Source organism: Manis pentadactyla (assembly GCF_030020395.1).
Source record: "Manis pentadactyla isolate mManPen7 chromosome Y unlocalized genomic scaffold, mManPen7.hap1 SUPER_Y_unloc_5, whole genome shotgun sequence".
Classification (NCBI taxonomy): Eukaryota; Metazoa; Chordata; class Mammalia; order Pholidota; family Manidae; genus Manis; species Manis pentadactyla.
The window spans coordinates 169,688-194,350 of record NW_026644610.1 but is presented as its reverse complement, the minus strand read 5'-3'; the positions used below and the strand labels follow the sequence as shown (position 1 = coordinate 194,350).

The 24,663-nt window shown below is 35.7% G+C and overlaps 1 pseudogene; it reads right to left on the bottom strand.

The window, feature by feature from the left end:
- LOC130682317 (putative bifunctional UDP-N-acetylglucosamine transferase and deubiquitinase ALG13) overlaps positions 1-24,663 on the bottom strand; it is a 77,510-nt pseudogene that overhangs the window by 42,402 nt on the left and 10,445 nt on the right.

Sequence of the window (24,663 nt, the reverse complement as noted above, 5' to 3'; positions counted from 1 at the left end):
TCTTAAAATCTGTAATCAGGATAAAAGGCTTTTCTTAAAATATTCTTGAAATAAAAATTGTATGCTGAAGAACAATTTGTTTACCTGTTGAGAGTTCTCAACCAACAAAACAACCTACTATTTTCCAAGCACCCTACTGGTCAGTAGTAGCACACTGTTCAGACTAATGAGAACGTAGAAATGAAAACAATACAATGTGATAAATATTGTAATTACTTCAGGTCATGTTAGAGGAAATCAAAGGGAGGAAATAACTCCAGGGGAGCTGGGAAAGTTTCAAAAGAATTGACATTTGAGATACAAAGGAAAACTATCTGGAAGCATGGTATACTAAGGTTGGAGGACTGACTGGAGAGGAAAAGGCTGGTAGCAGAGAAAATTCTCATTTAGACTATGCTTATTTTTTCCATTAATTAGGTAAAAAAAAAAAAAAGGATTTCCTATGCCCTGGTAAGCCAGCAGTATCATTCAGTTTATTTTAGTAAACAATCACTCATCTTCTTACCTTGTCTTCATAGCCGTTATCTGTGACATAAATTGGAGGTTTTCTGGGATAGCAATAAATAATGAAATCCCGTCTACATGAATAGAAAACAATGGTGGGCGAGAACAGGTAACTTAGTATATAAATGAGAAACTTGTAAGAACAAGTATTTGTGCTTTTAAACTGCATATTTCATTTATATAAAATAATCCAAATGTTTAAAAGACTAAAGAATGCTAAATTAAGGTAGGTCAAGTCCAGTGGATTGCTTAATATATGTATCTTAACATGGGAGAAAGAGCAAAGATAGATTAACAAGTGTATGTAGGTTTTTGAGTTTTGGGGGCTCCCATTTATTTAAGGTAGGTGTCGACAAATTTTTTCTTGGTAAACACCAGACACTAAGCATTTCAATTTTTGCATGCCATATGGTTTAACTTTGACATTGTAGCTCTGAAAGCAGCCAGAGACAATGCACAAACGCAGATAACTGTGTCCCAATAAAACTATTTTTATGCAGACTGAAATTTGAATTTCATGTAATTTTAACATGCCATGAAATAGTCTTCTGATTTCTTAACCATTTAAAGAAATTTTTAAAGCATTCTTAGCCTGAGGGTCACACAAAAACAGAAGCAAGCCAATTTACAAGCCGGGTGCCAGTGAGTTAAAAGCCAACAACTGACATCAGCCTGCCCAATGCCTCTTCAATACTACTTATTGCTGGACTTAACTAAGAAAGGAGAAGATTGCAAAATACTGACTTGAACAACTAACTCCCCAGAAGAGGGTTCTAACCCTACCAAAGTTTATGCCATCTCACCATCTTAAAAATTTTTAAGGAGTCAAAACAGATTAAACTTCTCAAATGAACAAGATTTCTACACCTCTAACCTACATTATGTAGCTATTTTTCAAAATCGCACAGCTTTCAAAAATGCTTTTACAGTTCTAAAGACCAAAATAGAACTTGCAAAAGCAGTAGGGCAGTGTTTCTCAAATTTCCCATTATCACCTCCCTAAAAAGCCTTTTTAGGCTTTTCTTAATTTCCCTATGAAATTTTAATACCAGATACACTGTACACTTATGTATTGTAATTCTTTGAAGAACCACATACCATCATTGTAATATCTAATGTTTTTGTCCTTAAGATCCAATTTATTTTAGAAGTGATACTGTTCCATTAAGGATGCAAGCAAAAGAGGCACAAAGTTAAACACATAAAAACTCTAAGATAAATATTCTAATTTTATAATACCAGCAGTTCTTAAAATCCTTTATTCTTCCCTTCAAATGTACACAAATTCTAGAGGTTCTCCACCCCAAAATTGTACCAACTGACTTTCCTTAGTCTCTTCATTCTATATATCGATACATCAAATCTCAAATTTTCCCAATACTAAGGGGACTTTAATAGAAATCTTACACACACATACACACACTTTCTCTTTTTTAAAAAAAGGAGGTTCAACTTACTTATAAATTAGAGAAAGAGCCCTTATTTCCAGCTGGCCAGCACTTTCCTAAACATAAATAGTGCATAAAGTTTTAAAAATGTTCTGCAGCTAGGAGGTAGTTTTTCCAAGTTTAACAATTGTTTTTTTAGATACTTAGCACTACTTTAGATGAAGAACTTCTATAACTTGCTTTGAGGCTTGGGATATTGCGATAGTTAATCATTAACATAAACTTAGTCTGAAAAAAATAGACCTAAAGACAACCTTAGTTAGTTATTAACAAGGACAATTAATATGGAAGATTTAAAAGGCACAATAAAAATGGAATTAGTGTAAGAATATGAAGTAAGCAGGGTATTTAGTACAAGTGTTTTAAGTCCACAACTATGGAACTAATCACATACATTATTTTTAAATAAATGTGTTTATGGATCTTACTCCCACACAAAAAAGATAACTACAAATCAGAAGAGTTCTAAGTAACAACCTCCTAGTAACATTCATTACCATTCCCCCTCCCCGATTAGAGTGAAAAGGCTTAGGCTTGTCCTGTTCCCAGTGTGTACTCGTTTACTAGTCTATGGATGATAAAATTCTTAACACAGAATTCTCATTATTCGACACAAAACAATAGGTCTGTAGCCAGTCTCCAAACTTTTGCAAGAACTATTTGATTCAAATCAGCTAGCTACTTAAGAAAACAGGTTGAGTCTAGCTAAAGTGACACAGCTGAAATGAGTATTTAGGTTACTATTCCAAATACTCTGAAAAGTGTAAACCCCCATATTTGATCTTACCTTGGGATCTCCCAACCGTTCCAGGTATTTCTCAAAAGATCCCTCTACGTACTTCAAAAATAAAAAAAATCTTGACTTAACCAATTACATATTATTACCAAAATCTGATTATATTCTGCAATATTATCCCCCAGTGGATTTTTGTTCAAATCAACAATCTCAGTATTAAATTACGACTTTGCACAGCATCTCAAGAAGATTTGCACATACACAAAGTTTTGAGTGGAGAAAAGATGGACTATACAATTATCTTCGGAACTGATCCTGGCTTATTCAACTACCTGTGCATTTCATCCACTAGTATGCCTTTTAGTTTTGAAATTCCTATTTAAGTGACCTGACAATTTTCATGAATCAAGCAAGCCCAATAATTAGAATAATTTCATACTTGACAGGAGACATGCATTTACCAAGTTAAACTGAGGAATCTTAAAGGAAATTTATTTCAAAAAAGCCCAGGGCACAAGGCAACTTTCTGGGGTGATGGAATTGTTCGGTATCTTGATTACAGTGGCAGTTATATGACTGCATATTATTGCCAAAACTAGTAACACTCAACTTAAAATGGCCAATTTTACTGTATGTAAAGTACCTAAATAAAAATAAAAATTCAAGGACTATATATGACTAGTTCCATGAAAATATATCACAAGATGTGAAATCAAATTTTAATTTTTCCTCAAACCCTTTTAACTTTTTGAAGTACAACTGACATATAAACTGCAAATATTTAAATGCAGTTAAGTTTTGACATATGTACGCAGTCATGAAACCACCATGATTATCTTGATAGTGAATATCAAGTTTCCTTGTGCCCCTCCTTAGCCCCACCGACCCACAAGCAATCACTGATCTGCTTTCTGTCACAATAGATTGGTTTGCATTTTCTAGAGTTTTAAATAAAGGAAATTGTATGGTATGTACTTTGGTGGGAGGGTGGTTCTGGCTTCTTGCACTTGGCATAATTATTTGGAGATTCATCCTCATAGTTTTAAAATTTTACACACCTCTGTTACTCAAAATGCCATGCACAAACAACAGCAAACATCACTTGGGAGTTTAACTATGCAGAAATTATGGGCCCTGCTCAGACCTACTGAATCAGAATCTGTATGATAACAAAATCCCCAGGTGATTGGTAGGCACAAAAGTACTTGAGATGCACTGCTTTACACCATCATCTTGCATTTAAAGTAATTTCACAAATAATCCTTCCCCAGGTGGGGTGAAGACTGTAATTAATTTCAAGGTAATAAGCTTTAAAGTATAAAAGCCTTTACGTAGTGTTAAAATTCACCAAAACCTGTTGAGAAAATTTAGAGTAAACCTCGAACAGCAGGCAAATACCCAAAATATAATCAGAAGAAAACATATAGTACTGGAAAAACTAAACATATTAAAAAAAAAAGAACACACAACACCCAACAGCCACACAAAAGACACAATTCAAAAAACGCCTTGATAAAACCTTATTTTGTTCCAAGAATTCAAACGCTTCAACATACTCAAAGATGTCTTCTAAGTTGTTTTAAAGTCAAACATTAGTTACAGTGCTTCAATTACCAATTTGTCACATGAAAATAGGTTTCCTAATTTGTTTCCTTACAATTGAGTTTTATAAGATTAAGTTGGTTGGCTGAAGGGCATTGTACACAGAATTAAAGCAGAGGAGATTTGTATTTGTACATATTTTTAAATATACACTTACATAGCCAAACCTTTGTGAACTATGATTAATTGTGCAAGAAAACAGTGGTATGGATAATAAAAAACAGCAGTCAAAATGTTAACTTTTGGGGAATTTTTGGTGTGGGGGAGAAAGTAGTTGGAAGTATACAGATTAACTGTTTCTTCTCAATTTTTAACTGGAGTACAAAACAGTCTAATTACAGAAGGAGGTCCAGAAGCATGGCTAGCCAGGGGGAAGGAAGCCAGCTGGAAATTAATATTTGCTATTGAGAGAATGATACAATTTTCATACATAGAAGCTCAAAATTCATTTCCCACATGCTATGTACTCTATCCACAGCTCTCGCTCAGGTATGTATTCTACTTACAGACTCAAAAGGTTGTGGATTTTCTCTCATATATGAAACACAAGCCTTCCTGATTTCCAAATGATGGACCTGGCTGCAAAACAACTAAAAAAATAGAAAGACCAGCTCACTGTCAGCATTAATTTGACACAGAAGCTTCTAAATTAAGACTATGAACTGGACACTTCATTATTCCTTAATCAGAACATATGTAGGAAATTAGGGAATTAAGTCCTCACTAAAATTTGTGATTCCTTTAGTGACAATGAGGGGAGATGATTCTGTCAATGCCCCACCCCCCTGCTTTTCTAGTCTTTCGGGGAACAGCCTATAAATTTTTCCTTAGGCATAAAATTTCAAAGAAGTGGAACGCTGCTGAAAAGGATCAAGATACACTTCAAAATATTGTTTAACCCCATTACCTTCCTTACATTCCAAAGTGGCACTTAGAAAAGTTAAGATAGCAAAAGGAAGCAACAGATTTGGACTAACGAGTAAAGGCACACAGCAAGGTAATAACTGGCTTATAGACCTGATGTTTTTACTAGGGAAGGGTTAAGGGAGTTTTGTTTTGGTGGGTTACAGGTCTTCTAGCTACAGTACCATGCCATGTCTCAAACTCTGAAAACTCAGTATAGGGAAGACACATTTGTTTTCCTTTTACCTGCTCCGAAATAGCCCGAAAGAGGCAAGAGGCATCCTTGGCAGTCAGCTTCCGAAACAGCCCTAAGCTGCCTAAATATTCATCCATTGATGCCTCTCTCAGAGACTTCTGGCCGTAGTACTTTTCCCATTCTTTATACATTGTGCACGAGAGGGTGGAGGTGGGAGGGAAGGATAAAGGAACAGGGTGGCAAAGAGGAAAAAGGGTGCAGGTAGGAATGGGTAGCAGTGACAAGGGCTTGTTTATGCAGGTATCTGGAAAGCAGCCCAAAGTCTAGGTATGAGAAGGCAGTTGGGAGTCAGCACTGTAGAATCTTGGCATTTCTCAGGAGCAGGAGAAGCAAAGGGCTGGCTTGCCCAGGACAAGTCCCCACCCTGTGAAAAGAAGAGGAAAAGCCAAAGCTCCTAGGTATAGAGAATTAGACTTGAGAAGATGTGGGAGGGGGAAGGTACTTGCAGAGCTACCTTTTTGGGGAAGGACAGAATTAATCCAATCAGCCCAAGGTTGAGAAATATGCATAAACAGCTGAGCGTGGACCAAAAAGAAGCCGAGTTTGCTTCTTAACTCAAGACAACTGCTGCAGGAGGCAGAAAAGGTCTGCAATAAGGCTCAGGTGTGTTATGACACAGCCTGGCCCACATTACATTGCTTTATTATCTCTGCCCAAATTTTCCACAACAGTCTCTGCCAAGTTCCCTGCTCTATCCAGAGTTTCATGGAGATGAGAAAAAAAATCTGAAACTAATGAACTAGTAAGCTTTAATATTAAGAACATCTTAAAAAACAGAGAAACTGACTGTGGTTGGGGGAAAGGATCTCTTAACCTGAAGGGGCAGAAATCACAGTTCAGGCAAAGTGCCAAAAGCAAGCAGCTGGAGATTTCAGGTATGGGTTTATATAATCTCATTTCATTCTCCCAGTTAATAATAACCCTCTGCTAGCATCACAGAAACTAAATTCCTTAATTATGCAAGGAAATGCTGATAGAATTCTGAACTACTATCTCCAAACTATTGTATAGCATTAACAAAAAGAGTAAATACAAAAAAGGGTGTTTCCAAACAAATGGAAACAATGGAAACTTCAACTGAAGCAGCATGAAAGAAACATCTTGCCCACAAACTTTCTAAGAAACTATGTAAGAGACGTGTTTCAATGTATCAGGGCACTTTTTTGAAAAACTAGATTCTGAGAAAACCAAAATAAAATATGACTGTGCTTTGTAGGGTTCAAAACCAGGACTGGTCACTTGTATTACTTGATTTCATTGTCAAGTCTCTCGTTTTTATTTAAATACAAAATTCTAATTCCTTTATTGGTTTAAGTGTTAAAAAATATAGATCAAAGCTGGCTTTGGAGAAGTTACAAAATTAAGGTGCTTTCTAAAAACTTTTTCTCATATCTGTGGATCCAGTAGTAATCATTACTGCTGCCTAGGGGAGAAGTGTCAGTAATCAACCTTATAATTAAGGGATGAACTACAGGCATTTTAGAAAAAAGAGTGAATTCTTGACTCCCTTCAGCATACCAATTTGAAATTACCGTAACTAATTTCTTTTTTAAAGGAACTGTAACACTGGGGAAATAACTCTTTTTGCAAAAGTTCTGAAACATCGTTTGGGAAGAGGGACCACCATCTTTCTTTAAGGCCACAAATTCCCTGAGAAAAACTAAGGGTTATAATAAAAAGTTAATCATTTCTGGCATTTTTTTTACCTGAAGAGAAAAAATACAATTCTGCATATTTATAGCTGTATATATAAAATTTCAATTAATATTAATCAATATAGTTCACCATAAGGAAGATAATAGGGAAAACTGGGAGAGGGAGAGAGAGTCCAATAGGAAGGGAACAAAGAAAAGAAAAAGACAAGCAGGCAAAAAAGAGAAGAAAACAGAGAAAGCACAAAGAGACCCACACAAATACTGTCAATTTATTTTTAACAAAGGTGCAAGAGCAGTTCAATAAGAGATGATAGTAGTTTCATCAAATGTGCTAGAATAATTGGCATCTATATGCAAAAGAAAAAATGATCTTCCACCTGCACTTCACATCCTGTACAATAATTAACTCCACATGGCTCAAAGAACTAACTGTAGAACTTTGAAACTTTTAAACACAAGCATAGGAGAAAATCTTGTGGACCTTGAGTTAGGCAGATTTCTTCAATACAATGTAATAAAAATTGATTGGACTTTGTCAAAATTAAAAACTGCTCTGCAAATTACATTGTTAGAATGAAAATACAAGCCCATCTGGAAGAAAACATTTGTATATCACCTATCTGACAAAAAAAAAAGTTTGTGCCAACATATATAAGGAACTCTCAAAGGTCAACAATAACAATTTTTAAATGGGCACTTTTACCACACATTTTACCAAAGATACAGGAGTGGCTAATAAGCATGTAAAAATATATTCAACATTGGTCAGTAAGAAAATTCAAATTAAAGCCACAATGAGACATCACTACACACCCACTAGGATGGCTATAATAAATACAAACAGTACAAGTGTTAGCACGGACATGCAGAAACTGGAACCTTATTAAAAGAAGCCAGAGGCAAAAGGAGTATGATTCCAAAAGATACATGATTCCATTCATATGAAATATACCAAACAGACCAATCTGAAGAGACAGAAAATCACTGGTTGCCTGGTGTGGGATGGAAATAATTATTAACTACAAAGAGGAACAAAGGATCTTTTGGGGTGATAGAAATATTTGAAAACTGTTTTGTGGTAATGTTTGCACAATTCTGTATATATTTACTAAAAATTGAATTGTACATTTAAAACTAGTAATTTTAAAAGCTTTGAAATTCACAAACCATACAATTCGAAGCATGTAATGGATACTTAAGAGTTGTGCATTCACCACCCAAATTTTAGAACATTCTCATTACCCCAAAAGGAAACCCACACACCCATTACCATCAACCTTTAATCCCCCTATCCCTACCAATTCCAGGCAACCACTATTTACTTTGTCTCTATATGCCTATTCTGGGTATTTCAAATAGAATCACACAGTACTTAGTCCTGTGTAACTAGATTCTTTCACTTGGCATGAAGTTTCAAGGTTCACCCATGCTGTGGCATTTACCAATATCTAAACCCTTTGTATAAACTATGTTTAATTATCTATTTATGAGTTGATAGACATTTGGGTTCTTTCTACTTTTTGCCTGTTATGACTAATGCTATTATAAAGTCACAGACAAGTTATTGTTTGGACATGTTTCCATTTTATTGGGTAATACCTAGGAATGGAGTTGCTGAACCACATAACTCTACATTTGACTGTTCAAGGAACTATCAGACTGTTTTTCCACAGCAGCTTCACCATTTTACATTCTTACCAGCATTTTGAGGGTTCCTGTTTCTCCACATCCTACCAACACTTACTGTTATCTCTTTAGCCATCCTAGTAGATATGAAGTGGTATCTCTTTGTGGTTTTGCTTTGCATTTCTCTATGGCTAATATGGTCGAGCATACTTCATGTGCCTATTGGCCATCTGCATATCTTTAATGAGATACCACTACATACATCATAGAATGACTAAACCCATTTTTTTAAAACTGATAGTAACAACTGAATTGTTGCCAAGGATGCAGTGCAACTGGAACTCTCATATGTTGCTGTTAAGACCATAAATCAATACAGGGACTCTGGCAAAATAGTTTGGCAATTCTTATAAGGAGAGAGTTACCATATGGCCCAGCAATCCCATTTCTGGTTATCTGTTCAAGAGAAATAGAAAACTTAAGTCCACACAAAAAAACCATGCATCAGTGTTTATAGCAGCTATATTCATAACCAAGATTCCCCTAAAACTGGAAACAATCCAAACATACTTCAGCTGGTAAATGGAGAAACCATGGCATTCATACAACAGAATACTCCTTAGCAATAAAAAGTTAGGTATGGATATACACAAGAACATGCATGAATATCAAATGCATTGTGGCAAGTGAAAGAAGACAGATTCAAAAGGCTACACACTTTATGACTACATTTTTATGATATATTGGAAAAGACAAAACCATAAGAAGGGTAAACAGATCAGTTGTCACTAGTTAGGACTGTAGGGAAGGGCTGACTAAAAAGGGATAGCAGAAAGAACATATGGAGCTAGGTACCTTCACTATAGTAGTGGTTACATGATTATTCATTTGTAAAATCTTACCAACCTGTAAAAGAAAAATACTTTGTTATATTTAAATTTAAAAATAAATAACATAGGAGCCAAGATGGCGGAGTGAGTAGGGCAGTGGAAATCTCCTCCCAAAACCATATATATTTTTGAAAGTACAAATAATACAACTATTACTCAAAGAAAGACCAGAAGATACAGTACAACAGCCAGGCTACATCCACATCGGCAAGAACTCAGTGCCTCATGAAGGGAGTAAGATACAAACCGTGGCCCGGAGGAACCCAAGCATCCCACCCCTGACCCCAGCTCCCCCGCGGGAGGAGAGGAGTCAGAGAGGGAAGGGAGTGGAAGCCCAGGGCTGCTAAACACCCAGCCCTAGTCATCCGTACTGGGAGCACAGACACACGTTGCGTGGTATGCTGGATATTAGGGAAACAGAACAGTAAAAGCTGCAAGCAGGTCCCTGCAGCCGGCTCCCCTGGGACAAAAGAAAAGCGAGTGATTTTTGAAAGTCTTAAAGGGACAGGGGCCTCACAGCTGGATGGAAGCATGCCGGCACACTAAGCCCAGCAGCTGGGAATCCAGGGGAAATTCAGGCGCTCCAGCCCCCTGGGAGGCAGCGCAGCTGTGAGGCCCCTCACGGCTACAAACAGGCTCCCGCCCATCCCCCCTCCGGGGCAGACCTGCCATAGCAGGTGAGCAGCCTGAGAGCAGCTGCGCCCACAGCAACTGCCCAGAGAATCCTCTGCAGCCAGCTGGGGCAGACTCAGAGGCCCCGCCAGCACACACAAACAGAGGGAGCCGAGACAAGGCACTAAAGGTCGCAGTTCGTGCAGCAGAGTGTACCCAGCATGCCTGCCACTCCCTGTAGAGCCTGGGATGCCCTGATGGCTGCCCCGCCCATGGCGGCTCAGGAAATAAAACCGGAAGCTGCTACCTGTGGGTGGGTAACCAGCAGAGGCAGTGAGGAGGGCAAGGCGACCAGAAAGCATGAAGGGACTTTGCTCTTGCAGCTAACACACACACAAACTGCCCACAACTACCTCTATAGCCATAAAAAGGCAGAAGAATCTGATCCAGTCCAGAATCACCAAGACAACCCCTGAGAGGGAGCCTAAGCAGATACATTTAACCAATCTTCCTGAAAAAGAATTCAAAATAAAGGTCATAACCATGCTGATGGACCTGGAGAGAAATACGCAAAAGCTAAAGGATCAAGTTAGGAGGGAGAATACAGAGGAAAAACAATCTCTGGAAGGACTTCAGAGCAGACTGGATGAGCTGCAAGAGGCTGTTAATGGAATAGAAATCAGACAACAGGAACACAGAGAAGCTGAGGCAGAGAGAGATACAGGGATCTCCAGGAATGAAAAAATACTAAGAGAACTGTGTGACCAATCGAAACAGAACAATATTCGCATTATAGGGCTACCAGAAGAAGAGAGAGAAAAAGGGATAGAAAGTGTCTTTGAAGAAATAATTGCTGAAAACTTCCCCAAACTGAGGGAGGAAATAGTCTCTCAGACCATGGGGACAGATCTCCCAATACAAGGGACTCAAGGAGGACAACCCCAAGACACATAATAATTAAAATGGCAAAGATCAAGGACAAGGACAGAGTATTAAAGGCAGCCAGATAGAGAAAAATGGTCACCAAAAAAGGAAAACCCATCAGGCTATCATCAGACTTCTCAACACAAACCTTACAGGCCTGAAGAGAATGGCATTATATACTTAATGCAATGAAGCAGAAGGGCCTTGAACCAAGGATACTGTATCCAGCATGATTATCATTTAAATACAAAGGAGGGATTAAACAATTCCCAGAAAACCAAAGTTGAGGGACTTTGCTCCCATAAACTACCTCTACAAGGAATTTTAAAGGGACTGCTCTAGATGGAATCACTCCTAAGGATAATAGATGTCAGCAGAGAAAATAAAATCACAGCAAAGAAAGCAGAACAACTAAATACAAACTAAAGGCAAAAGTTAAAATCAGGATGTTTTATTGCCCTCGTCTAGCTTGGATTAACACATAGTCTACAGGCACACACCTGATCATCTACATTTGCTCTCTTACAACACTAAACTATGTTTTCTACCTTTATCTTGTATCTACCTACCACTTCAGCATTTTATTAAAAATAATAATAATAAAGAGAGAAATGTGGTATCCACATATAAATCAAGTATAAAAACCAAATGAGTATTCATATTTGAACTGACTGTTTATAGTTCATAATGCATGAGCAAAACCGAAAGTTTCTGTGATGACTGCCCTTGTACTGTTCACTATGTAACTTATTCATTATGTAAGAATTTGTTCTCCATGTAAGAACTTGTTTGTTATGCCTCAGAAGATTGGAGACTGACGAAAATTAGGCTTGGGGTGGATTAATGATTGTGCATTGAGCACTGACTCCCCTATACAGAATTTTATTGTCGTTAACAACCATTTGATCAGTAAATATGAGAGATGCCCTCACAAAAAAAAAAAAAAAAAAAAACGACAGACTTCCAATGGTAAAATAAATAAGTAACCGGGATGTAATGTATAGCATAAGGAATATAGTCAAGATATTGTAACAGCTTGGTAGGGTGATATCTGGAACCTAGAATTATGTATATAAATGTTTTACCACTGTGTTGTACACTTGAAACTAAAGTAATGTAATACTGTGCGTCAACTACCCTTCAATAAAAAATAATTATCTAAAAATAAAAAAAAGTTAAAATCAACTACTCACAAAGCAGTCAAAGGAAACACAAAAGAGAACAAAATAAAACACCTAACATATAAAGAACAGACAAGGAAGAATAAGAAGGGATAGAAATAAAGAATCATCAGATTATGTTTATAATAGCTTAATACATGAGTTAAGTTTGACAGTTAGATAGTAAAGAAGCTACCCTTGAATGTTTGGTAACCCCTAATCTAAAGCCTGCAATGGCAATAAGTACATATCTTTCAATCATCACCCTAAATGTAAATGGACTGAATGCACCAATCAAAAGAAAAAAGGTAAGAGAATGGATAAAAAAGCAAGACGCCTCTGAGACCCACCTCAAACCCAAATACATAAACAGACTAAAAGTCAAGGAATGGAAAAAGATATTTCATGCAAACAATAGGGAGAAAAAAGCAGGTGTTGCAGTACTAGTAACAGACAAAATAGACTTCAAAACAAATAAAGTAACAAGAGATAAAGAATGACATTACATAATTATATAGGGGTCAGTACAAGAGGATATAACCATTATAAATATATATGCACCCAATACAGGAGCACCAACATATGTGACGCAAATACTAACAGAATTAAAGGAGGAAATAGAATGCAATGCATTCATTTCAGGAGACTTAAACACAACACTCACTCCAAAGGACAGATCAATGAGCCAAAAATAAGTAAGGACACAGAGGCACTGAACAACACACTAGAACAGATGGACCTAACAGACATCAACAAAACACTTCACCCAAAAGCAGCAGGATACACATTCTTCTCAAGTGCACATGGAACATTCTCCAGAATAGACCACATACTCGGCCACAAAAAGAGCCTCAGTAAATTCAAAAATATTGAAATTCTACCAACCAACTTCTCAGAACACAATGGTATAAAACTAGAAATAAATTGTACAAAGAAAACAAAAAGGCTCACAAACACAAGGAGGCTTAACAACATGCTCCTAAATAATCAATGGATCAATGACCAAATTAAAAGAGAGATCAAGCAATATATGGAGACAAATGACAAAAACAGCTCAAAGCCCCAACTTCTGTGGAATACAGCAAAGAGAGTTTTAAGAGGAAAGCATATAGCAATCCAGGCCTATTTAAAGAAGGAAAAACAATCCCAAATGAATAGTCTATAAAGTCACAATTATTGAAACTGGAAAAAGAAGAACAAATGAGGCCCAAAGTCAGCAGGAGGATGGACATAATAAAGATCAGGGAAGACTAAATAAAATTGAGAAGAATAAAATAACACACAAAAAATCAATGAAACCAAGAGCTGGTTCTTTGAGAAAATAAACAAAACAGACAAGCCACTAGTCAGACTTATTAAGAGAAAAAGAGAATCGACACACATCAACAGAATCAGAAATGAAAAAGGAAAAAACAGGATTGACCCCACAGAAATAGAAAAAAATATTAGAGAATAGTATGAAAATCTATATGCTAACAAGCTGGAAAACCTAGAAGAAATGGATAACTTCCTATAACAATACAACCTTCCAAGACTGACCAAGGAAGATACAGAAAATATAAACAGACCAATTACCAGCAACGAAATTGAAGTGGTAAATCAAAAAACTACCCAGGTACAAAACCCCTGGTCCGGATGGATTCAGTGCTGAATTTTATAACACATATAGAGAAGACATAAAACCCATTCTCCTTAAAGTTTTCCAAAAAACAGAAAAGGAGGGAATACATCCAAATTCATTCTGTGAAGCCAGCATCACTCTAATACCAAAACCAGGCAAAGACCCCATAGAAAAAGAAAATTACAGTCCAATATCCCTGATGAACATAGATGTAAAAATACTCAACAGAATATTAGCAAACTGAATTAAAAAATACATCAAGAGGATCATACACCATGACCAAGTGTGATTCACCTCAGGGACACAAGGATGGTAGAGCATTCAAAAATCCATCAACATCATCCATCACATAAACAAAAAGAAGGACAAAAACACATGATCATCTCCATAGATGCTGAAAGAGCATTCAACAAAAGTTAACATCCATTCATGATAAAAAATCTCGACAAAATGGGTATACAGGGGAGGTACCTCAACATAATAAAGGCCATATATGATGAAGCCACAGACAACATCATATTTAACAGTGAGAAGCTGAAAGCTTTTCCTCTAAGATCAGGAACAAGACAGGGATGCTCACTCTCCCCACTGTTGTTCAACTGGAGGTCCTAAGCATGGCAATTAGACAAAACAAAGAAATATAAGGCATCCATATTGGTAAAGAAGAAGTCAAACTGTCACTATTTTCAGATGACATGATATTATACATAAAAAACCCTAAAGACACCACTGTAAAACAACTAGAACTAATATCTGAATTCAGCAAAGTTGCAGAATACAAAATTAATACACAGAAATCTGTTGCTTTCATATACACTTATGATGAACTAGCAGAAAGAGAAAGCAGAAAAACAATTCCATTCACAATTGCATCAAAAAGAATAAAATACCTAGGAATAAACCTAACCCAGGAAGTAAAAGACCTATACCCTGAAAATTACAAGACACTCTTAAAAAAATTAAAGAGGACACTAACAAATGGAAACTCAACCCATGCTCTTGGCTAGGAAGAATTAATATTGTCTAAATGGCAATCCTGCCTAAAACAATCCTCAGATTCAATGCAATGCCTATCAAAATACCAACAGCATTCTTCAGCGAACTGGAACAAATAGATTTAAAATTCAAATGGAACCACAAAGACCGAATGGCCAAAGCAATCCTGAGAAGAAAAAATAAAGTGAGGGGGTCTCACTCCCAACTTCAAGCTCTACTATAAAGCCACAGTAATCAAGACAATTTGGTACTGGCACAAGAACAGAGCCACAGACCAGTGGAAAAGGACAGAGAGTCCAGATATAAATACAAACATATACGGTCAGTTAATACATGATAAAGGAGCCATGGACATACAAAGGGGAAATGACAGCCTCTTCATCAGCTGTCCAGTTGGCAAAACTGGACAGCTACATGTAAGAGAATAAAACTGGATCACTGTCTAAACCCATACACAAAAGTAAATTCGAAATGGATCCAAGACCTGAATGTGAGTCATGAAACCATAAAACTCTTAAAAAAAAACAAAGGCAAAATTCTCTAATTCTCTTGCACATAAACATCAGCAACTTCTCCATGAATATATCTCCCTGGGCAAGGGAAACAAAAGCAAAAATGAACAAGTGGGGCTACACCAAAGTGAAAAGCTTCTGTATAGCAAGGAACACTACCAATAGAACAAAAAGGCATCCTACAGTATGGGAGAATATATTCATAAATGACAGATCCGATAAAGGGTTGACATCCAAAATATATAATGGGTTTACACACCTCAACAAAGAAAAAGCAAATCAACCAATTAAAAAATGGACACAGGATCTGAACAGACACTTCTCCAAAGAAGAAATTCAGACGGCAAACAGACACATGAAAAGATGCTCCACATCACTTGTCATCAGAGAAATGCAAATTAAAACCACAAAATTAGGATTGCCACAATCCAAAAGACAAACAACAACAAATGTTGGTGAGGTTGTAGAGAAAGGGGAACCCTCCTACACTGCTGGTCAGAATGTAAACTAGATCAACCATTGTGGAAAGCAGTATGGAGGATCCTCAAAAAGCTAAAAATAGAAATACCATTTGACCCAGGAATTCTACTTCTAGGAATTTACCCTAAGAACGCAGGAGCCCCATTTGAAAAAGACAAATGCACACCTGTGTTTATCCCAGCACTATTCACAACAGCCAAGAAATGGAAGCAACCTAAGTGTCCATCACTAGATGAATGGATAAAGAAGATGTGGTATCTATACACAACGGAATGTTATTCAGCCGTAAGAAGAAAACAAATCCTACCACTTGGAACAACAGGGATGGAGCTAGAGGGTATTATGCTCAGTGAAATAAGCCAGGCAGAGACAAACAAGTATCAAGTGATTTCACTGATCTGTGGAGTATTAAGTACAAAGGAAAACCTGAAGGAACAAAAACACCAGAAGACTCACAGAATCCAGGAATGGACTAACAGTTACCTAAGGGAAAAGGACCAGGTGGGAAGGGAGGGAATAAGGTGGGTGGGGGATAAAGGGTTCATTATGACTAGCATGTATAATGTGGGGGGGGTTGCATGGGGAGGGCTGTACACACAGAGAAGGCATGTAGTGATTCTACAACATCTTACAACACTTATGGACAATGACAGCAATGGGGAATGTGGAGGGAACTTGGTGATGGGGGGAGTCTAGTAAACATAATGTTCCTCATGTAATTGTAGAATAATGATACCAAAATTTAAAAAATGTAATTTGTTTTAATTTCTAAAACTATTTCTTCTTTGTAGTACAACATATGAATACTAGCAGTTTTAACTCTAAGAACACTCCTCCATATTTCAAACAAATGAGGTATACGCTTGGAATATTTCTAAAGCATGTATTACCTGTAACATACAAAGTATAGTTGTAAATGTATATGGGACATGATGCTCTTGAATTATTTTCGTTTCTGAGAGGCATCATGGTACCATGAAAAGAGTGTTATGAAATTGATTATGCCACTTTAATCTCTCTGGGTCAGTATCCTCATTTGTAAAATAAAGGAGATGGGCTGCACAATCTCTAAGCACCCGTTCAAGTCTAAGGAAGTCTGATTCTCTGTGATTCAATGATGGATAATATATTTAGATGGTCAAATTAATGATCCACATTAACCATGAAAATAGCTCATAGAGGAATTAACATTCTAGCAAAATGTAGGATTGACTCGGCCACATAAAAATGAATAATAAATCTTGCATTACTAAATGAAAGAAATAGACCTAGATTTTTAAAAAGACAGCAAAACTTGTAACTGTGTGGTGATGGGTATTAACTAAACTTACTATGGTAATCTTTTAGCAATACATACATATACCAAACCATTTTGTTCTACACCTTAAACTTATACAATTATATAAGTCAATTGTATTATGTCAATTGTATGTAAATAAAAGTGGAAAAAAAAGAGATAACAAACACATGTACATAACAACTTGTGGCAGAACCGGCTGAAAAGACAATTGGTATTTTAGAAACTAATACTAAACCATTTATTTCAATTATTTTTAGCACCAAAAAACATGGGGACAATTCGGGGAATACATCAACTCTGATAACTTATTTTTAATGTCTTTCATTAATGAAAAATATGATGGTAAAGTTTTTTAAAAACACTTTTTAACAGCCCCCTCAACTAGAACCTGCCACTTTCTTTCATGGTAGACATTTAAACAGAATTAGTAAGGCACTATTTGTAAGGGAACACAATGGTTCTACAACAAAATATGGCCACACAGCCCTATTCAACCTCCTCCTCAGGTTTAATGAAGACAATAAAGACAAGGAAGAATTGATTTCCAATAAAGCAGTGATCCTTCTCAGATATACAAAACAGAAGAAACATTACCAAGAACTACTTGCTTTCATTTTCTTCTCTTCCCCACTTCCACCTGAAGCATGCCTATATAGATAAGAAAAAAGGAAAACGGTACTTGTTTAAAAATATATCATATTTATGCAGAAATACTGAGGATTTTTGTTTTGGTTTCATTTTTTATTTATGTTATTTGCAATGTCTCATCACTCTATAGACAGACAGGGCACTGAGGAAAGGGAGAATAAAGACCAGACCATTCTTTTGTTTTGATGTGCTGGAAACGCCCATTCACTTCAGTTTTCTATAAACCCAACCAGAGACTGAATATGAATTTAAATATGAAATTCGGTGTCAATGAGGACTTTGCTTTCTGTATTACTTAGGACTGTCTACTGTGAATTCTAGGCAACTATCTCTAAGACTATTCCTATTTCTTAAAACAAAAACTCTTAACCAAGAGAAAATGTCTTATTTTGACATTTATTTTCAAACTTTCCACATAATTGGTTTTATGTCTTAGAAAATGCCAGTGAAGGAAGTTAGTCTTACTAATTCACAAATGGGGAAACTAAGATCCAGAATATTACTTAGGCTAAGGATTTAGGAATGTTTTTCACTCCTAAATTTGGTGCACTTATTATCCACCCACTTCATACTGGCAGTGGAGAAATAACCAGTACATTCTGTACAAAAGAGAAAATGAACAGTAAAAAAGATGCACTATGTGGCTTCTCACAGACAGCTCCAACAGTGACTACCAGCTCAGGAAACAAATACTTTAGAAGCACACTTGACAGTTAATAACTAAATTACTGTACAGGTTTACCAAATAGCCTAATGCAGTATACCCTAAAACTAATTACTAAATTCCATTTAGTTCCTTTCACCAATTAGAAACAGCGCTACACAAGCCATTGGGGATTATAAATACTGGGTTAATAATATGAAGGTTAGTTTCAAAACATGTTGTTTGGTTATGTGTTAAACTTGGTGAGAAAAATTTATAATTTGCTATATTATTTTAAAAACTGGGAATTATTAAACTCAAATGTACTTAACAAAAGGATTTAATTATAAAGGAGTCTAATAATTATAATAAGCAATGACCTATAATTCCTACAAGCAGGAATGAAGTTACTGAAGTTGCCCTTAGTCTAAGGTTTCTTTACTTAGGGTCTCAAGGCATCTTTAAACTCCCTGAAATGTCATTCACTGCAAAATTTGTGTATGTGCCAGTAGGGAGAGGAGCAATAGTTTTAAATATTTTGAAGGACTGCACAACCCAAGGAAGCTTAAGAACTACTGCCTTAAACAATAGGACTGTAGCCATTAAAATAAAATCAGTGCCAATCATAATAAATAATTTTGACCAGAATGTGGTAAAAATTCATAAAGACAATAAAGATCTAAAAGTTTCTGAAATGTTAATAGATGGTATATAACAATATATAAACGCCTCAAACTATTTTACAGGAATCAGTATCAATCAAGAAGCATATATTGTACTTTCCTGTTGGAAGCTAACTAGATTTGCTCGCCTTTTGTCTAGTCACCTACAAAAATTGTAAGAATTAAAAGACCATACAATATTAAGATTGTGCTAAAATATTTCAGGAATTAATCAACTAACAGGGAACCAAATTAAATGTCATTCAGCAGTTATCCTTAACCTTTATCCACATAGTCTTTTACTGAAAAACACTATAGCTACTGCTTTTAATAAAACTAATTTACATCACATTTTAACAAAATATCCCCAATAAGCACCATTATGACAGACCCTTAAATACCATTAAGACGTTACACAGGATAAGCACTGCTATGTTTTAGATGCTACTCCTGTAAATGCTTGATCCTACAAACTCACCATACAATGTGAGGGTCACAACTTCCTCCTGAACAAAAGACATAATACTTTGGAGTCAAGTCAAAGACTGTATGAAATGAGTATGTGCGTGATGACAGTATTTCCTAAAACCAGTACCAACTCCTAAGCAAGATAATGAGAAAAGAATACTGAGTTACAAAAGTACACTTATCATTTATGGAAAGCCTAAAGTGTTTCAGGCAGAGGCTTCAAGAATGACTAAAACAGTTCATCCTCAACTACACTGTATGAGCATTACTCCAGGCCAGGAATCCTGTCTTGAGTCCTGTGATACAAAAAAGTCTTACTATGCATTTTTGTTAAAATACTAAATAAGGAAATAAATGGGCATGAGACACTTAGGAGGTAAAGCTCAGAATACATGGTGACCAATACAGGGTTGGAGATTAAGAGTAAAAGCGTGGGGGACTGACTAAACGGTAACACCATTATTACCACTAAATGGTGATAAGGATCCCAGAAGGATGAAAAGCAGAACTATGATTTTAGTTTGGGGCACATCGTTTAAGGTGCCTAGAGAGCTAACAGACAAACAAGACCAAAAGGCAACTGGATGGAGGACTACAGATAGGGCAATCAGTAGTAGAAGCTGTGGAAGTGATAAAAATACCAAGGAAATATAAGTACATTAAAGAACAAAAATGGAAGCTAAAACACAAATATTTAAAGAGAAAATGAAAGAACCAGTAAAGAACTTGCAACTAGGTAAACCTACTGGGAAAATTTCTCCACATGAATTGTATAATTCTGAATAGCAATGTAAAAACTGAAGTATATTAAATACCTGTGGCTATCATACCATCAAAATTTCTTGGATTTCAAATATTCTATTCTTATCCCCACAAATGGTGGAAATATAATTCAGTGTTCCAATTACAATTCCAAAGCCATCTTTTGGACACTTCATTTAACATGAAACTCCTTTTTCACATTATGCTCTGAGCCCATTCTCCTTGTTTGTAAAATGAGATAATAGTAACTATTTCATAGGGTTATTATAAAGATTAAATGTACTTATATGTGTAAAGTGCTCTGAATAGTACCTGACATATTACTAAGCACACAACAGGCATTATTTTTCATTCCCTACTCCCCCACAGAAATGTGAAGCTAATTGTACAGCAGAAAATTGATTACTGCATAGCTATCAGGACTACTCATTCCAAATTGTTCTCAAAAATTAATTTCTAATAGTTCACCGATAGGTCTCATTTCTCTGACTGTGTAAAGATTCTTGGTCATCTCTGCAAATTTTATATGTGAACAAATCAGTGGGATTAAGTGCTTATACCATAATAAAGGGCCAAGAAAATTATCTAGATCACTGCTAGTCATTAATGACTTAGTCTGAGGAAGAGTTTCTAAGACTGAAAATATCAGAATGAACATATTTTTACACTGCCCTGTGTGTCTGCATTATTTTCCATTAAAGGCATACAAAGTAGTGCTCTAAGGTGTCTGAAATTAAAAAAATGTGATAATACCTTCGTATACTCTTTCTTACCTAACACTAAATCCTACCAGCTCTTACTTTTCCTCCAAAATTGTAAGCACAGTAATCTAAAATCTTTCCCATCACCCTATAACCTCACATCATTTTTTATCTACTCCAACATCAACTTTCTAACTATTACTTTTCCACCTCTGAACCTATCCACGATGCAAATTTCTCAAAACACTAACCTTTCTCTATTGCTTCCTTATTCCTGGAACTCGAAATATGTGCAGCAGAAAGCTGCTATTAAATAAAGTGCACTCCACTTACTCATTGCTTTCAAGAACCTGAAGCTCTGTCTTGTAATAACACCAAAGTGATTTCACTCCACTGAGCAAATTATTTCTAATAGAATTTTGATTATCATTAATTTTTTCATAAGGATCAATGCCATGTAAACTTGGCAATTAATTCATCTTTGCCTCTTTCCTTATCTGTAAAATGAGTGGTTTCCATCTGGTATATTTAAAATTCTCTTCCAACTCCAAAAATCTAGTTATTTGTCTTGAAGCCCTCACTCATTCAATCTAGTACCAATCCCACTCAGAACATCTTGCTAGACTGCAAACACTCAGGAATCACAGATTTATAAGTCTAAGGTAAGGCTGTCATACACCAACAGAAAACTTAAATACACAAAGTGTTCAATTCCAACTGAAATGAGATGAACAGCTTCTGGAAATGAACAACTTTCCTCTGAAGATTAAAGTAACTAAACACTAAACAAAACTATAAAGAAACAAAAAGCTTACACCATATATTATGGTATGGTGGAAAGAGCACAGGAGTAGGAGTCGAGGAGCTGCTTCTAATGGCAGCTCTGCCAAAGGCTGTTAGACAAGTTATAACCTCTGACCTTCTTTCTCAACTGAGAAGATGATGAGATTGGACTAGACGATCTTGAGGATTCCCGCCAAATCAAATTGATGCGAAGATATCCTTTGATTTTTAAACCCCACAACTGACATAATTCTCACAAATATGTAATCAAAGGGATGTCATTATACACAGTTGACACCATTGACTTAAGCTTCTGCTAAACAAAAAAACTGAATCTGGGTTATGTATTCCTAGGGAAATAAAATAAGCCAAGGTTGTGGGGCCCTATGTTGTTTTTCAGCTGTCTGATGTTCTAAGTAAACCTTTCACTTGTTCCTGTTTCTCTATGGTTAGTCCTTCATGACATAAAATGATTAAAGATTGAGTAAACATAAATTTTAAGCCACAATTGTTTTTCTCAAACCAGAGAAACACTTTAAAAGCACAGAAGTCAAATTCTCCCCATATATTTGAATAGGGCCTTTTCTACAACATGAGCACATCAAAATACTATACAATTATGATTATGGTGCTGTGAATTCCTACCCATATAGATGCAAATTACTCACTTTTAAACTTATTCTCAGCAAAATTGTAATCCAAGTTGGCTTCCTCCTGCTAACCAGAGTACTTCTTAGCCACCACCTTCTACCATTAGTAAGAATTTATTTTTAATAAACATTAGCTTAAGTAAAACACAATGAGGAAAATAAATCTACAAAAACATCACTTAATGCATCCCCAGTCAAATGTTTAGAATATTCAACATTTTGGGATAATACAGTGGAAAGTAGGTCTTCATAGTGAATGCTCTTGTTTTATGAATGGATTGTATCTAAACTTTCCACCAGGAAACTATGAACACTTATGGCTTATCTGGTTTAATTTTTGGTCTTAAAGGTAATCTCTGTTCATCAGAATTCCTATATATATGTGTATCTTCAATTGTGTGAACTCTAAATGATATATTTAGGCATTACACACATCAGATCACTTAAACATTTGTACAACTAATTTTCTAAGCACATAAATTATCAATTCCTCTGATGTTTCAATAAATGTTTCAATACCACTGCAAGAGAGGGCCTTAAAAAATAACATCAAGTCCTATTGGCGTTAAGTCTTTTCTGATTTACTCTTCTGAAACCAGTAAAGTTTTGACATCAGGCAAGATTATTTTGTCACTTTCTATTTGTATTTTAGAGGAAAGTGAACAAACACATCCACTTCACCCTTCAGGATAAAAAGAGTTTCTCCAAGTACAATACATCAAATGACTTGATGGTTAATCTTGTTCATTTCTTTTAGGTAACTACTGAGCTTTTTATTTCAGAGCACAATGCATCATTTTTGCTTGTCTCTTTTAAAAAATTTGGTTCCTTGGATTAAGAAGCTAAAGGTGCTCTTTGCTCTTTTTTAAGAAGTTTCTTACTATTTCATTTTTAAAATTCAAACTAGCAACTATCTTTGATGTTCTTGTCCAAGTTCTTAAGCTTTGTTCATTTTTTTCATGATTCTGAATCCACTGAGGATTCTAGGACAAACCTATGAATGGTTACTACATATTTCTTTTATGAAAATATGAGAAAAATATCTAATCAATTTATTAAATTGCAATTAGGATTTGTACCCAAATGCTAACATTTACACCATAAAATTTTCTATACATTCTATAAATGTAGGAAATTTATTAATTTATATTATTCTGCAAACATGTAGTATGTATTTAACTTGACTTAACCATATTCCATAGACTGGATTTGTGGGGTGTTTTTAAAGTGTTCAGAGTTTTAAGTGTTTATTTTTGTAATCCAACAACTTTATCCAAAAATGCAGAAAATTTTTCTGGCTGGCCAGGAGGAAACATTTCAGTGTTGACAAGTCCACTGGCTGTAATAACCAAGGAAGTGTACTAAAACAACAGAAGAAAAATATTAGGTAACATGGGAGAAAAGCCCATAATTCATCTGCTACCCACTTGATGACTGAATCTAACTTCCAAGCACACTGTGATGCTTCTCAAACTGCACATGAATAAGTATTTTGCTACTACAGATGTACATACCAAGATTAAAGCAGTATGAAGAGACTATATGTCGATATCAATCCAACACACACTTTTTCTCTTATGTCAACTGAAATATTTCAGAAACATTATTTCATAGAAGATGTGGTCACATGGCTTTGGAACACTTCTCAGGACTGGGCATATGTAATTGGGAGAAAAAATTAATTTATGAAAACAGAATAAATGCAACTTTAACTAATAGCTACCAGATAAGAATAAGCTGGGGAGACTACTAAACCATGCATGAAGATTGTGGAAAAACTTCTTTTGCCAATAATTTTCTAACATAAATACATATACAATTAAGCAATGCCCAGCCACCAGGAACATTGGTAATAAGGTTCCAATTCAGAAATTTAATTAAACTAGTCACTTAAATTAGAATAGACATACAACCACCCAGCCCAGATTTGGGGCAAATAAATGATATACCTAAAATAAAAATACAACCATTTTATGGCATTTGTGTGTATGACTTTCTTGAAAGTAATATAACAAAGAAAAGATTTCTAAAAAACTGTAAAAAATGAATAAAGTGGAGACTTGTATAGCTTCCTCCTCTTCAACCAAAGTATAGGATATGTTTATGAAATCAATGGTTTTC